Genomic DNA, 17853 nt, shown 5'->3' on the forward strand with positions numbered 1-17853 from the left:
CCCATACGTATCACTTCTGCCCCCAGCTCATCCCTGACAACCAATGACAGGTCCCCACTTCACTGCAAGGGAGTGGGGAAATATTCGGCAGACATCTCAGCCTCCATCATAAATCACTGTCATCTCTGCATTTTAGGATTCTATGATCTTGACGGAGAGACAATCTTATTAACTTTTTAATGCTCCCAACTGTTAACACCAAATGGCTTGTTAATTCCTCAAAAACTAAATTAAATGGAATACCTCGAAGAACTCCCAGGCTCACATCAAGGGGCAGGCTCTTGTAATTTTTTTCTGTGAAGTCTTATTCTCCTTTTCTAGACAAAATTAATTGCTTCCTCTCTGTGCTTTGGAGGTGCTATGTTCATGCTGATGGCTTTGGGTTTGTCACAGCTCAATTTGTAGCTCCTCTATCTCTTCTGATAGAGTATATTCTCCTTGATGGGAGGTAATCAGTTTTATCTATTTTGTATTGCTGATCCCTAAAAAGATATGGATGAAGAAAAATGAAATGATGAAAAATGTTATCCTATGGAAAATAATAATAATAATGTTTTTGAGCTCTATGTGCTCTGATGCTAATGAAGTTTCAAACATATAATATACATAGATGTCTTGTCTCTTTCCATTCTTAGAATAATCTTTGAGGCAGGTGCATAAGGGAACTGTATTTTCAGAGGTTGAATAACATTCCCAAATTTGTGAGGTAGCAAATACTAGACCTGTGGTTCAAATTCAGGCCTCTTTGATTGTATTTCTCAACCACTATGCTAAATGCATAATGATTTATACCCTGATTTGCATGTCTTGATAACTAAGACATAATTTAAAACATTATAGTTGAAAGAAAGAAAACTCACCATGCAAAGTAATGTCAACTTGAAGTGAAACCATGTCCAAAGGACAAGAGACCTGGATTCTATTTCTGGTGCCAGTTCCACCCACTTAATAGTTGTATGGCTTTGAGCAAGACTGTTCATTAGCTTCACCCCAGTTTCCAGAGCTGTACGTTGAGATTTAAGTCTGTATCAACTTTCACCTTTACTATATAAATTGGATATCTTCGTAAAATGCAGATTCTGATTCAGTAGGTCCAGGGTTTCTGAGATGCTGCAGTTCTAACAAGCTTCCTGCTGATGATATTGTGGCTGGTCCATGAGGAACATTTCGAATAGCTAGGAGCTAGATGATTGCTAAGGCTTCTCGCTATCCGATTTTGTGAGGGTTTAGGAACTGTTGGATTGAACTACTTCTTAATCTAAATAATTGGCACAAAAATATAAAGCAATTGATCAGTTATTCTCTCTTCTTCCAGCAACATATGTAGAGTTTCCTTGGAGATTCTCTCCAATCCTTAAAATATATGTGCTTCAGGTGAAATTTGGAGGTATCATTGTTTAAAAATTTTCTGCCCACAACAATTGGTTTAGATGATGTCATGAGATAGACTTAAAGTCAGTAAAATACAATCAAATATGTTCCTTGGAATTTAGGAACAGACATAGAGACTTTTTCGTGCTGGACTTGAACTCAAATGTACTAGAGCAGCCTTAGCTATTAAACTTTAATGCCACAAGGATAGAAAGATATTCATGATGAGAAAATGGATCCCAGATGTGGAGGCAGAGGAGGCAAGTCCAGGGGAAGTCTTTTGAGCTTTACTTGTCAAAGTAACTGGGCAGACTCAACCATAAATAGTTGGAAACATGTATTAACTTGTGTGTATGTGTGTCTACACACTTCTATTATGTGATTAACCAGTTAGATGCTTATCACCTAGTAGGCCCAATTTCCTTCTAGATAAGGGCCTTGGGACCTGGGGTCTGGGCTCAGCATTGGAGAATGGACCTGAGGGGTGATTCCCAAGTCAGAATTTAAGGTTGAAGCCACCACTAAAAGCCAAACAGAAAATACAACAGAAGGATGGATGAAGCTGCAGCGTGGTAGGAAATGGGAGGGAAGCCACAGAACCACACTGGAGATATAAGGTCACAGCCTGAGGGCTTGAGAGCTAAGAATGGAGCCTGCAGAGTCCCTGAGCTGCTGGAATCTGGCTGGGGCTCTTCCACAGGGCTGCCTCTGTAGTGGGAGACGGAAGAATCAGGAGGTGTGCCAAGCCAGGGGGACATACAAGGAGGTTGTGCTGCTCTCTGGGGCTTTAGTAGGGCAAAGACGCGACTATAGGCCGCAATTTGCTTTGGTTAGTGAACTGCTGCTTGCAATGCCTCTGGTTTGTGTGTGTGTGTGTGTGTGTGTGTGTGTGTGTGTGTGTGTGTGGTGATTATTTATTTTCCCGACAGAAGCAGTAATCTCAAATGGCCTCTTGAGGCTGGGCAGCTATTATGCATGTCACAGATGAACTCCTCTTAGGACAGACGACTTCACTTTGACCTGAGGCAAAAGCTATTTAAATTTTATTAGGGAAGCAGGCCAACCACCCTATTAGACCTTTGGGTGATTAAAAGAAAATCATCCTATAAAGCGTTCCATTATATACGTCTGTTAAATGGCCATGGCTTCCTGAGGAATGTAAAATATCTGATAGGCAGATGGCATAACAGGAATGATTTATCTGAATCAAGCTAAATACTGGAACTTAATTTTATGGAATATCACGGGATCCCTGGTTTTCCTATTTCTGAGCAATTGCCTTCCTTTCCCCCTGCCCACAAACGTGGTTGCCTCAGCGTATTCTGAGCCCCATGTTCCTGCAATTGTTTCTGTCTTGCTTCAGTAACTCTGGAGCATTTATCCATGTAATAGCATGGTCTTCCGCCCCACTGCTTATACAGCCCTTACGCCTCAATGAATTTGCTTGATGGGATGCAGACAAATGCTACTTCGTATATTTTATGTATTTAAATGAATATTTATAGCAAACAAAGGAGGCAGACATTTTTAAAAAGATATAATGGTTTTGAGGCAAATGGCTAATTAGGTTTTTATCATCTACAATAACTTACGTTTTGTACGTTCTTCATTTGCCTTATAGGATGGGGTGTTGGGCCGTATTTGAGTAAGTTGTGCATACTGACATGTAGGCTTATTAAAAACTGAAACACATCCCAAAATATGATTTCAAGCTACTAATTTGAGTTAATTATTCTGCAATGGTCATTTACATGTGTAAAGATATAGGTATAAGGATATTCTAAACAGATACTTTTTTTTTTTTTTGAGACAGAGTCTTGCTTCTGTCACCCAGGCTGGACTGCAGTGGCGTGATCTCGGCTCACTGCAAGCTCTGCCTCCTGGGTTCAAGAGATTCTCCTGCCTCAGCCTCCCAAGTAGGTGGAACTACAGGTGCCCACCACCACACCTGGCTAATTTTTGTATTTTTTTCAGTAGAGACGGGGTTTCACTGTGTTAGCCAGGATGGTCTCGATCTCCTGACCTCATGATCTGCCCACCTTGGCCTCCCAAAGTGCTGGGATTACAGGCGTGAGCCACTGCGCCTGGCCAATACTTTTTTTAAAAGTGATTTTTTAAATAAAAAATTGTTGTGGGTACATAGTAAGTGTATATATTTATGGGGTACATGAGATAATTTATGGGATACATTGCATGAGGCATGCAATGTGAAATGAACACATCATGGGGAATGGGGCCTTCATCCTCTCAAGCTTTTATCCTTTGGGTTACAAACCATCCGATTACAGTCTTTATTTCAAAATGTATAATTAAATTATTATTGACTGTAGTCACCCTGTTACGTGATCAAATAGTAGGTCTTATTCATTTTTTCTATTTTATTGTATCCGTTAGCCATCCCCACCTCCCCTCCAGCTCCCCACTACCCTTCCCAGCCTCTGGTAACTATCCTCCTACCCTCTATGCCCATGATCTAAAAGGAACTTTTTTTTTTTTTTTGAGGTAGAGTGTTGCTCTGTCACCCAGGCTAGAGTGCAGGGGCACGATCTCGGCTCACCGTAACCTATGCCTTCTGGGTTCAAGTGATTCTCCTGCCTCAGCCTCCTGAGTAGCTGGGACTACAGGCATGCACCAACACGCCAGGCTAATTTTTGTATTAGCCAGACCTCAGGTGATCCGCCCGCCTCGGCCTCACAAAGTGCTGGGACTGCAGGCATGAGCTACCATGCCTGGCCCTGAACAGAATATTTTTGATTGAGAAAAATTAGACACAAAAATGTATCCAAAGGATGCCCATATTATGGTAGAAGCTCACAGTGGAATATAATACAGCTGCTAAAAATGAATAAAATAGATCTATACTTGCTGGCCAGGAAGGATTTCTAAAAACAAAGACAGTCTCGCAATAGGTATGTGATATGGTTTGGCTGTGTCCCCCACCAAATCTCATCTTGAATTGTAGCTCCCATGATTTCCACATGTTGTGGGAGGGATGCTGGTGGGAGGTGATTGAATCATGGAGGCGTGTCTTGCCTGTGCTGTTCTCGTGATGGTGAATGGGTCTCACAAGAGCTGATGGTTTTATAAAGGGCAGTTCCCCAGCACATGCTGTCTTGTCTGTCACCATGTAAGATGTGACTTTGCTCCTCCTTCGCCTTCCACCACGATTGTGAGGCCTCCCCAGCAATGTGGAACTGTGAGTCAATTAAACCTCTTTCCTTTATACATTACTCAGTCTCAAACATATCTTTATGAGGGGCATGAGAACAGACTAATATGGTATATATACTGTAAACCTGTATTTATTAAAATATTAATGGTGAAAATAATATATTAATTTGTATTCTCATAAAACTATGAAGGAAGCGACCAAATTTTTGTCAAAAACTGCCTCCTTTCTAAACACATTTCCATATAATTTTATTTTGGAATTTATTTTATAATGCGAAAAACAAAGTATTTTATTTCAAAAAGGGTCCCAATTTGGCATATATAGATGTAATTCTGGTCTATCATTGCATACCTGGCCACTGAAATATGAGCCATAAGGTAAAAGGAAGCAATGTCTACTGATGTTTATGGAAGAAAGGAGAAGACCTTTCACCACAATAGAAATTTGTGAGCTGCTGGCGTGGCAGGGAACTTGGCCACAGCATATCTAATGAACATGGAGAGAATGAAAGACTGAGGGGGTTAACGTCTTTCCCAAGCTCCTGCAGTCAGCTGGTGAGGAAAAGGCAATAGTGAGGTCAAGACTCCTAGGATGCTGGGCGCGGTGGCTGTAATCCCAGCACTTTGGGAGGCCGAGACGGGTGGATCACGAGGTCAGGAGATCGAGACCATCCTGGCTAACACGGTGAAACCCCATCTCTACTAAAAATACAAAAAAGTAGCCGGGCGTGGCGGCGGGCGCCTGTAGTCTCAGTTACTCAGGAGGCTGAGGCAGGAGAATGGCGTGAACCCGGGAGGCGGAGCTTGCAGTGAGCCGAGGTCGCACCACTGCACTCCAGCCTGGGCAAGAGTGAGACTCTGTCTTAAAAAAAAAAAAAAAAATACTCCTAGGATGCCCGACCCTATGCTCTCTCCATGAGTATCTGCCTCCCAGTTTAAAGTTTAGTAGTACCCAAGTTTTGAAATATGTCTTTCATCGCATTTGAAAGCTAAATAAATACATACATCTCATTAGTTTAAGAATCCTAAAATATCTGTGTCTTCATTGCTTCTATTTTATTACTGTGCGGTATGATTCTGGTTTTGCGTCTGGGAAATGAGTTAATCATGACCCTTCCTTACAGCCCTCTGAGACAGGGAGCCTCATTAGGGTGCCTTCATTTTCCAGATGAAGAAACACAGCAGCAAGAGGGTAAGTGATGTACCCAGGGTCACATGTTGAAGGTGGTTAACAATCAAGTCTGGATCGGAGAGTTCTATCTCAGATGGAGTCTATCCTAAAGCATTAAAAACAAGTCCTGAAAGTCCAGGACACTTGCCAGTGCCTCATAGATTCTTGTATTTCGGGACTCCAAAGATTGAATTTTTGTAGTAGGAAAAAAAGGGAGATGAAATGATAAAGTTAGAAAGGCAAAGTAAGTATATAACAGGGATAGTAAAGAGATAATTAACCCCTTCACCATTGAGCCTACATTTACATATCTGTGAAGACGGTAGTACTTACGGAATGCCTGTGCGTAAAGCATCTGTTTCCACTCTCTCAGAAAGATACAGAAATACTCTTTTTGCCTTCTTTGTTCCTATGATGATGGGCATGCGGTCGATAAAAAGGTTTAGAGTTGTCTATCTCAGATTTGTATGATGTAGCAATGAATTTATTTTTATGGGATCATTCTGTGAATAAGAATATTTCGATTACATATTCACAATTTAAATTAAATCCTCCATTAATTCGATGGGAAAGAGTCAGATAAGGTGAATCACATTATCCAGACTCTTCTGAGACACTCACACCCTTGATGAATCTACTGGGACTCTCAATTCATCAAGTGCTCTTGTTAGAATTCACAAGCAGGTATTTTTCCTCTTTTTTTTTTTTTTTTTTTTCCCCCTCTCTCTCTCTTTCTCTCTTTGTGAAACTTTGGTTATATGTGCAATTCATTGTGGTCTTGTGCTTCCTATAAAACACACACCTTTGTGTTAAATGATTTCTTGTTAGAGGCATTAAATGAATCCCCCAGTCCCTCTCCCAGGGCAGAAACCTGGTAATCAGAAAGATGGTATGAACTTTGCACCAGTCATCATCTTAGCTGTCTCCAGGAGTTTATACTGATTTCTGTCAAATAAAAGCTGACCCAGAAAGACAGCAAGTGAACCTTCAGAATAATATGGTCAGGAGGAGTTATCACTGGGTGTTGGGTTGAAGTTAGGTTTACAAGATCAGTCCTATGAGTTGCTGCCTGGGTTGGGTGTGGGTAGGGAGGGCAGTCCTCAGATATACCAGGCCAAGTGGTCTCCAGAAGATGACTTAGGATGGAGACCAGCTATGTTTGCCTCTGGGTTTCTTAGAAAGAACTGCCACCCCCAGCGCGCACCCCTTCACCCCTTCTAGTAAAGCTGGTGGAGGGAGGTGAGCGGAGTTAAATCACACTCTTCTTCCCAAGTAGAATCCACTCTTTCTTCCCAGACTGAGTCTGCAGAAGCCTCCATTGGTACCAGGTAAAGCCAAAGGCACTCGTGTATAGGGGGCATGGAATGAGCTGGTATGAACCTCTGTCATTCTGTGGGTGGGTGGGTGGCAGGGTGGGAGTTAGTTTGGTGTGTCCTGATAGATGGCTGGTGACATTCATAGGGAAGACTTAAAGAGGATACTGCAGGAGAAGCTGAGAGGATTTGGGGAGCAAGGGGAATATAAGACATAAGGAAGCATTCAAGAAGTGCGTATTAGGAGAGAGGATACCTTCCAAAGACCTTTGGTCAGGGACTATGATGGGGAAGGGATTTAGGCAAGGAAACTAGCATGAGTCAATATAGAAGGTAAATAGTTGAGGTATGACAACCATTTGTGGTAACTAGACACATGGTGAATGGTTTGGGAGAATGACTCCAGAAAGCTAAATTGAGGCAGATTGTAAAACTCGTTTGACATCTGTTTTTGAAAAGTAGTTTCTGGTAAGCATTAGTTAGAACCATTTAGAGTAACTCATTCACTTCTTGGCCAGTATTACATACCATATTAGCAATAAAATATATGATCAAATCATAAATACAAATAGAGATGTGGAAAGAATAATATCGTTTGCATAGCTTTGCCTTACATGTCTTTTTAGTACTGGTTATCTACACCTAGTGGAAGTAGGTAGTTTAGGTGTTATTCATTTCACAGGTGATAAAATGGAGACACAGAAGCTGGTTTGAATCTCTGTCATTCTAATAACCTCAGTCACTCTAAAAGCTCTGACATCTCCAAAGCTCCAGGGAAAATTAAGAGTGAAACTCTGATAAGAACCAAGATGTCTCCGCCCCAGTCTGATATCCTTTTCCATTGAACTGTACTGTCTAATATTGCTTTAGCTAGAATCCTTTCCCTGGCAAATATTTCTCCCATTTCCTACTCCGTTCACAAACATAGAAGGAAAATATGGACCATTTGAGTGACAGGGTCACCTGGAACTAACAAAAAAAGACTGAATAATTTTTTCATATCCATCATTCTCAGTAGGATGCATTTCCTCTCTTCTTCCACCCCCACTCTCCTCCATCCCCCAGTCCCAGGCATCAGTCCTTTCTGTTACAGAGCTACTGAACCCAGCTTAATAAAGTAGTTTTGTAAAAGATTAGATTAGATTTATTTTATCCTTCAGAGACAAAAAAATCATCACAGAAAAGAGTATTTCTTTCCATTTAAGGGCATAGCTTGTCACATCTAGCTCAAGAAACACTTGCTGAAATTATTTATTTTATCTTATCTGGGCCCTGAAAAAAAATTAGACATTGTTTTGAAACATCATTGAGTTTGCTTTTTTTTTTTTTTTTTTTTGGTGGAGAGTTGTTACTAATCTACGCAATTGTCAGGTTTAGCAATCAAGCTGCGTCATGTTTGAATGTACACTCTGTAGAGTGAATTCCGCTTGGGTACCATAAAAGCACAGGATTTAGAAATGTGTGATGAAAGAGATGATTTGCTCTTCTATTTATTTTCTCTCTTTCAAAAGAATGTTATTTGAAAAGGGAAGACTGCAGTGTAATCTATTTCATTCTGTTTTGATGGTAGCCTCCCCTTGTACAACATATCAATTTTAAATAATACAGATTCCCATCCCCCATAAATGCATAAACCTTTCAAGCTCAGAGATTCTAGCAGACGACTGACAAAGCCTTAACTTTACTGAACATGATGCTATAATTAAGGAAATGTGGACTTTGGAGGTAATCATTAGTTCTCCCATATGCTTGTCTAGCCTGGGATTTTGCCGCCTACTACGTTTCCTTCTTAATGACAATGTTGGGAGGCTTCCATGTAATTGAAATTGCCCCCTTTGAAGAATTGATGTGCTAAGTGATCATGTAATCTCATGATCAGCTAGTAAGAGAGAGATGAAGAAAATTTGTATCCTGGCACAAAGTGGAAACAAACAGACAATTATATGGGAAATTTCTGTACTACTTTGCAAGTTTGTGCTATAGAATTAAAGAAGCTAGATGTTGCCCACTGCTGCATAAATTTAGAAAGATGCTTCTAGATTGTTTTAGGTAGATCATCAATAGATTCCAGTTATACTCTATGAACTCAACAACTTGTAGTGAAGAACCATGTGTATGTACATACGTCCATACCAGAAGCAGGTGTGTGGAGTCTATTACTCAGCTATTTCTGCAATAGTGTTGCATTTTGAACATCCTTAAAATTTGCTCACAGGTCTATGGGTCTTGTGCACTCTGACTGGGTGAGTCTAGACTCTGGGATCCAGGCTCCAGGACCCAGGTTATGGCACATGTTGGGTTTGGATCAGCTCCGTGAGTTTTTCATCCTCCTTGGACCAGCAACTATCCAGAGCCTCCCCTTCATATGGCAAATGGCAAGAGTGCAAGAGAGCAAATGGAAACAAAGCGCCACCAGAGGCCTCAGCCTTGGACTCTCTCACTATCTCTCACCCACAACCCATTGACAGATTGCAGGGTCAAGCTCAACACAACTGCAGCAGGGCAAGAATTCTAAGTCACATGGCAAAAGGCGTGGATACATAGAATTATATTTATGTGTAATAATTGCAAATAATGATTCAAGCTACCAAGAGGTCAATGGTCTCATGGTGTCCATTCTTGAGAATTCTTGGACTACACTTTGTTTATTTTTGTGGTCTCTTTATGCTCAGATTCTCAATACAACAATACAACTGTTAATACCACATTCATTTCAAGTGAAGACGAGAAAATTTGCTGGGGGAGAGGGGAGAGAGCATTTGCTTTACAGAGGGTCTTTTTTCTTGGGGATTTGTTTATGAATATGTATAATTAGGTCAGAGAAATGTTTAGGTTTTGTCTCAGTCACTAAATACCTTTTAGAAAATAGGTAGGTGTTTTTGTTGTAGAAAAGCCCACATATTGGTGAGCCCTCTCTGTCATGGGCAGGAGGGAGAACTCTTACCTTCTTCCCCAGTATCCTTCATTACCTGCTCACTCGTAAATATCCTGCCAGTCAGTACAGGGCAATCCCAGGTGAAGGCTGGGTGCTGGCACTCTCCAGAGTTAGTGTCTGTCTTGGGAGAGCTACTCTCAACTGTCATTTTGCATAGGTATGGACTTGTGTTCCGTTACCTGGGAAAGAATTTAAGTATAGAATACATTTAACATTATATTCAAATATGAAAATGTACAGTACCTTTGCCTCAAGGAACACTTCAAAATTCACATTCTTTTGCAAATTTTTCTACATTATTATAAAAGAAAGAAAATAGGAGTCAAAAGCATATATGTTCTTCTCGTCTGGTTGTGCATGTGGTCCTGCTAAGCCTTACTGTACTCCTTGCTCCAAGGCACTCAATTTATTTTATTTTTACATTGTCTGAAGACTAGTTTTTTTTTTTTTTTTTTTTTTTAATGTGGCAAACTACTCAAAATAGAACTGTCCACTAACCTTGAAAACATGTCCATTGATCTGCATATTAGTTTCCATTCTGGTAATCTCTCCCAAAATTTAAGCTCTAAGAAGAAAATTTTAAGCCACTTTCTTAATCTCAAGCTCAACATTACATATATGCATTTCACAAATGCACTTGGATTCTGGAATGATTTTGCTTCAAATACCTTAATGCAGAGATACAGAGGTGGAGGTGGCCAGAAGGTTTGGCTCCTCAGCTCAGTCCCTGACACTAGTTTTGTGTCCTAAGGAAAGAGAGAGCACCTCTGCATTTCTGCATGGAACATGGCTCAAACAAGAGTAAAGGACATGCAGGACTGTCCTGTCATCTTCAGGGCATGAACCACTCTTGGTTTCCCAGAAGACTAAGAGCTAGTGGAGGTGGCTGTCTTCAAGGAGGGCACAGTAGTAGCTTCCAGGTTGCAGAGACATGCAACCCGGAACCCAGCAAACCCTCAGACAGCTTTGCTGACACCAGACATGCCAGGGGCTGCCAAAGTGGAAGAACAAATGAAATCTGTGTTTGAAACCCAGGCAAGACATCTCTGAGGGTCCCAAGAAAGTACTGGGAAGATTTAGCATGTGCATAGATAGAGAGGATAAAGTGCTGCAGAAAGACAGAGCTATAACAAATCAGCAATTTTTTGCTTACCAACATTTTTAAATTTATGCTCACAAGCAGAAACCAAAGGCAATTCAAGGCACTCATAAATTGCTAGATGTATTTGGCCAGGTATATATGTTGAATATCAACTGTTGAGTTTCTGGGCCTTATCCAAATAGTTCTCCAATGAGTGTTTGTTTAAAGTACGATCATCAGTCCCATGAAAGCAACTCCTTGCTGCCTCTTCTGTCTTAACATCCTTACAGTTCTTTGTTCTGGTGATTCTCCAGTTTGTGGCCATCCCACACTCCTGCTCTTCTTGCTGGGCAGGATTTTTTGGAGATGATGTGTCTAGTTCCTATCTCATTCTTTGATATTTCACTAAAACACCTGTTATCAGACCTCAGGAATAGGGAGATTATTTTTTGCCTGGTTGGAGGTGAGCATTTAGTGGGGGTCATTTCTATCCTTAGTGTGCAAAGTTCTGAACCCCATACTTTGAGAGCAGAGGTCTGAGGCATTGCCTTAGGATCTGGCCAGTTCCTGGTTTCGAAGATTTATATCAGTCTTCAGCCACAATTCTTAAAGCAGCACTATAAGAACATATTAGGTATACTTCCACTATGTCCTAGCATTTTGTAATGAGGTGCATTTGAGTACTTTTATGCCATACACATCATAGAAGTCACATTTCAAATGCATTTCAATTACTGACTCATACTTCTGCAATATAGATTTTGAAATATCTTGCCTACAAATTAGACTGAGTTTTCAGACTCTTTTAAAATCATCCAAAAAATGATCATCTATAGGTTTTTATAGAAAGTAATAGGAAATGAACTTTTTAAGTAGCATCAATGTTAAAAGAGTTATCCTGGAGGCATAAAACATTTTCAAGGTTTTCCTAAGTGCTCCTTGAGACAATGGCACCTTAGTGATTGAGATTTGAACTCCTGTGATCTGCTTAATACTGACAAGGTTATTTTAAGGGCTTTGAGCTCTCAGACACGAGCAGCATTTCATTACCTTAGATTTCAACAGAACTTTTGAAATGCCAAGGGTTTGCCTACTGTTCCCAAGCTTGGTGAAATATAGCCAGGTCCATCGGGTCAGAGGACCTTACCTTTGAATGCAGCCCACCGTGAATGTGAAATGCTAACTCGTTATAGCCAGAGTATTTGAAATGGCCTTTCTGTTCTTAATTAGTGAATGCTTTCTCTACCACTGACTACCTGGGTCTGACATGATGGAGAATTTGCCTGGTTCACAGGGGGGCCTGGGAGAGCCATTATCAATCACAGTGTGTTAGAAATGAAAGATGGAAGAAAAGATGATTAAAGCTCCAGTGGCTGCCTTCACAAATGAACTTCAGGAGAAAAACCAGTTTTAGTGTAAACGTGGAGAGTCTTCATACTGGAGCTTGATAAAATTAAAGGCAATGCCAGGTAATATAAACCAGTGTTGAATCTTTCTTTTATTAAAACTGGGCTAAAACAAGGAGTAGAAATTTGTCAGGTGCAGTAATTACTTTGGTACTTTACTGATGAAAGCTGTCTCGGGCAATGCCCTCCCCTCATCTATTTTCCATTTCCTCTGAGTTCGACTTTCAGCTGCTAGAGGAGGATAAATACAAAAAGAGGTGAGAGCAACTTCACAGCCTGTCTATTTATAGATTAAATATTTCTAAGGGCAACAGAGGTGGTTTTTTATTCTTATACCTTACCCTGAATTACAACCTTGAGAAAATTTCTAGATTATATGGTCCTTAGGAGAACATAGAAACATACATGTTAGTGACCATAGAAATTGAGGAAAAAAAATCCAAAAACCTGGTGAGAAAACACTGGTTGCAAGTGAAAATAATATAACCCGGATATTGCAGCTGGGGCAGGAAATGGGAGGAGGATACAAGAAATTGGTAAGGAAGGAATGAAAAATCTCTTAGGTCATTGCCACTCAAAGTATGGTCTGTGAAGGAGCGTAAGCTTCCCCTGGGAGCTCATTAGAAATTCAGAATCCCAGGTTCCAGAATCTGCAGTTCAATGAAATCCACAGGTGAGATATAGAAACGCTAGAGTTTAAGAGGCTCTGGTATATGTAAGGCCCTTAAACTAAGTGATACTCAGGGAGTATCCAAAGCCAGGGAGACCCATAAAACCCAGAAGAGATTCACAGTTTCTCAGCAGGCATTTGCAGAGGGCATGGCAGTTAAAGGAATTATACATGTAATGCTGGTGAAGACAGAAGTATGTATTAGGTTAATGCAAATTGAAAGGAATGGCAAAAACCACAATAACTTTTGCACCAACCTGTAGCTAGTGCAATAGAAATTCACATGAAATTTTTAGATTTAAGACAACAAAGCTCTCTCTTTTAAGGGTTAAAATTTGTGCAATAGAAAGGAGTTAAGATGCTTCGCAATCATAGAAAGGAGTTAAAATGCTTCTCAATAGATACTGGTTATGAAAGACCTGTCCAAACAATGGTGACATGAATGAGTATCAGATGTTGAACTACTAGAAGCAGGAGAGAGAGAATTAGCACCAGGCAAGAAGACAGGAGTGTCACCCAGGATAAAGATCTGCTTCTAATCACTTTCTGCTAACAGCTCTAACAAAAGCCTAGCGAAGTGAAATTAACAACAAACCCAGACTATGCTTAGCCATGCTAACACTTTGTAATTTACTGAAAATCCTTATCTATTCATGTATGTCCTTAAATTAACTCTTTAATAAACCCTACATAATTCACCCATAAATGGGTTTTGTTTCTTCACAAGCACAGGCTTATTTGCCTGCTTCACTTGTATATGCTGTGAGACTTTTACCATCTGTATCTTAGTCTCCTCTGCTTCAGTTTCTTTAGCTGTAAAATGGGGATAACAGTAGTACCTACCTTATAGGGTTCAAGGATTAAATGAACTAGCATGCATTATTCACTTAAAAGAGTGCATGATACAACGTTAAGCCTTAATAATTACTAGTTATGATTATTACTTATGAAATCCTAAACTAAAAGTATCCATTTAGGTATTTTAAAGAGAGGTAGCTGAACCAGGGCAATTTAACCAGCATTTGAGGTCATTCTGCTGGTACCCAGGGAAGCCAGATCACATCAGGATGTATTATTTTTAGGGATACCTTAACTATGAGTATTAGATAGAATTTAAGTAGTCATAAACGAACTTAAATGTATTTTCATAGAGCCAAGAAATGAATTCTTTGGAAACAGAAAATCCATTACTTATCTTTGCTTCCAGAAATCTCAGCCATTTTCTTGGATCCTTTTTCATTCTCACTCACTTTGAAGGCCAATTCCACATTAGTTGTTCCTGTATAAATAATAATGGCCAAAGCAGAGTGGCTGAATTTCATCCTTTAAAATGTAATTGAGGAATCGAAATTAATTTGCAGTTGCATAATGCATCTTTTTCATATGACAAGAATACTAGAATACAATTAAGATACGATGAAACTGTAAAACTTTTAGGATCAGCTGAGACTCATGAAGAATGAGAGCTTATTCTTAAAAACAACTTTAATCAAAAAGCAGTTTGACCCAATCACTTTGTAGTAGTTTTTAATGTGCATTTTGAGGATTTTCTTTCTCTACCTCCTCTTGTTCCTCCTTTTCTTCCTCCTCCTTGATCTCCTCCTTGTCCTTCTCTTCCCACTTTTTCTTTCTTGAGTGGTATTTCTGCAAGGAAACGTCATTAACAAACGCAATTTGTCATAGACGATGACAGTAATCTCCCAAAGCAATGTATTTTAATAACTTTCCTTTAGGAGGCATAATAAATACGCAGAAAAAATAAATTTGATCCGTGTTGTGGGGTTATGTGAAAGCTTTTTTTTCTTGTCATGATTCTGCTCTGACATTGTTTTGTCTTAAAGCAAGTCCATTTCCCTTCCTTAGGCCTCAGTATCTTAACTGTGAAATCTAGACTAAAATATAAAATCATATATCCAACCAAACTTAAAATTCTACTCCTCAAAAATTAGGACCCTGCACAAAAGAATTACGAAAAGCATTTCTAACTAATTAGTTTAATTTGAAGTGGTTTAGAAGAACTGGGGTCAGGAACCATCATGAGACTGCCCTAGGGTAGAAGTGCAACTCTTTCCTTGAACATAGTACTTTCCTTAGGTGAATGTAATTTCCGAGAGTATTTCCCGTTTTCCTTCAGACAAGGGCCATGTTGGTCAGCCTGTTTGTAATATGGGTTTTGATTTGCAAAGGTGATTTCCTGCATCTGCTCTCTACATCATTGAAGATGTTGTTGGAAATCTACACAAAATTGGGAGAAAGAGGTCCTTGGATGCTGATGCATTCCACTCATAGTTGCTTGGCCCGTGTGGCTCAGGTTTGGCAAGGAGGACGTGGCAAAGACTCAGTGGAAATCCTGAACCAGCAGGGATGACTGTAATTGATTTCCTGGGCAGCCCCTTTGCTGCCTTCTAGCCCAGGCACACTTCTTTACCTTTTTTTCTATTTTCTTTCTGGCTCCATAAATAATCTGCGAAGTGGACAATTGGCAGCCAGAAAATCAATTGGCCTTTATATCTTCTCTAATTAACTTCTCATTGTCAAGCATTCACAAGACATTTGTAGGAAGTAAACGAACTCTTCCACCTGTTACAATGCTTTTGATATGTGACAAAACAAATAAGGATTCAAGATGGAGCAAATAGCTGAAATTCTATAACTGAGTAAACTCCGTGTGAGCTTCCTCTTATCTTAACTTGTATATCCATAGAGGAAAATGTTTTCCTGAATAATAAATTATTAATATAAATAATAATTATTTAGAATTAAATATATTACCTTTTCTGTTCTCTGTTCTTTTTTATTACATTTTAGTGTTGGATTACAAAAACAAACTGAGAACGTTGTAAATACATAGAAAGTAGGAATGACAAATTAAAAGAAAAATTATAAAGCACATGAACGTCCCTAAGGCTTTGAAATTAATGCATATGAGGAGCACAGCAGGTACATATTAGATGCTTAAAATATTTAATAAACTAATAAAAATTTTAATATAATTCTTATTTATATTTCCATCTACTAGTGGCTTAGGATATAAACTATTTGCCTTACATTTGCCAATGGTGTACAATTCCTTTACATTTCTTTTTAATTTAAAAAGGCATAGATTCTTCCTACACACTTACATGAATGGCTATAATGAAAAAAACACTGAAGATTCCAAGTGCTGATGAAGATGTAGAACAACTGGAAGTCTCATCCATTGCTGGTATATATGCAAAATGGTACAGCAACTCTGGAAAACAGGTTGGCAGTTTTGCATAAAGTTAAATATTCACTTATCATAACACCTTGCAAGCACATTCTTAGGTATTTACCCAAGAGAAATGAAAATATATGTTCCTACAGAAACCAATGCCGATAGTAGCTCTATTCATAATCACTCAAAATTAGAAACGGCCCAGATGTCCTTCAGCTGGTGAATGGATAAACAAACTGGTACAGCCATACGATGGAATACTACTCAGTAATAAAAAATAAACAAATGATGAGTTCATGTAACTACTTGGATAAATTTTCAAGTAAAAGGCATTATGCTGAGTGAAAGAAGCCAATCTCAAAAGACTACATACTGCATAATCTCCTCAAGAAGTCATGTGTTTGCCAGGGGTTCGGGATGAGGGGAGTGTGTGAGTACAAAGGAGGACAAGAAGGAGTTTTTTGGGCAAAATGAATCAGTCTTGTATCCTGATTACGCTGGTGCTCACATGAATCCATACATGTGTAATAATTCGTAGAGTCGTGCATTGAAAAAAGCCAATTTCATGGTATAATACTTTTAAAAACAAAATGAAAAAAAAAAGGACTCTTATTGAAGGCTATTAAACAATAGGGAATATAAAAATAAAATGGAAATGCTTCATCCATCACCTCTCTGGGAAGTCAGACTTGGGTGGGTACTCTTTCAGAGCTCTCTGTGTTCTGCTGACAAGCTGAGAGTCACCTGTGAGACACTGACTCAGGAGCAGATGGCCTTGATTTGTGCCCTAGACCTTCCACTTATTTACTGTAGCTCTGTGACCTTGGGCAAATTGCTTAACCTCTCTGTGTCTCAATTTCCTTCTGTTTATAATGGTGCTAATGGCAGTGTTGTAGGCATTTACATAGGCATTACATTTACTGTGTAAGTGTTTGCATTTTTACTACACAAATGTGTATTACACGCACACATCAAGTAGATTTATGTAATTCACACGGCCTTTTTTTTTTTTTTTTTTTTGAGATGGAGTCTCACTCTGTCGCCTAGGCTGGAGTACAGTGACACAATCTTGGCTCACTGCAACCTCTGCCTCCCAGGTTCAAGTGATTCTCCTGCTTCAGCCTCTTGAGTAGCTGGGACCACAGGTGCGTGCCACCACACCTGGCTAATTTTCTGTATTTTTAGTAGAGACGGGGTTTCACTGTGTTAGCCAGGATGGTCTCAATCTGCTGACCTTGTGATCTGCCCACCTTGGCCTCCCAGAGTGCTGGGATTACAGGCATGAACCACTGCGCCCGGCTATTCACACAGTTTTAATGTTGAGTTTCTCCTTTTGACATTATATTGACATCACTTCATGCCAATATATAAAGATTTTCACCACTATGTATTAGAAAGGCTTCACAGTAGTCTATCATGTCTATAAACTTTAATATATGTCATATTACATATTATGTACAAATTACATGTATTTAATAAATTTAATATTAAAGTATAATATTATGTACCTTATTTAATGCATAATCTATATACTATATA

This window comes from Chlorocebus sabaeus, chromosome 12, assembly GCF_047675955.1.
Source record: "Chlorocebus sabaeus isolate Y175 chromosome 12, mChlSab1.0.hap1, whole genome shotgun sequence".
Lineage (NCBI taxonomy): Eukaryota > Metazoa > Chordata > Mammalia > Primates > Cercopithecidae > Chlorocebus > Chlorocebus sabaeus.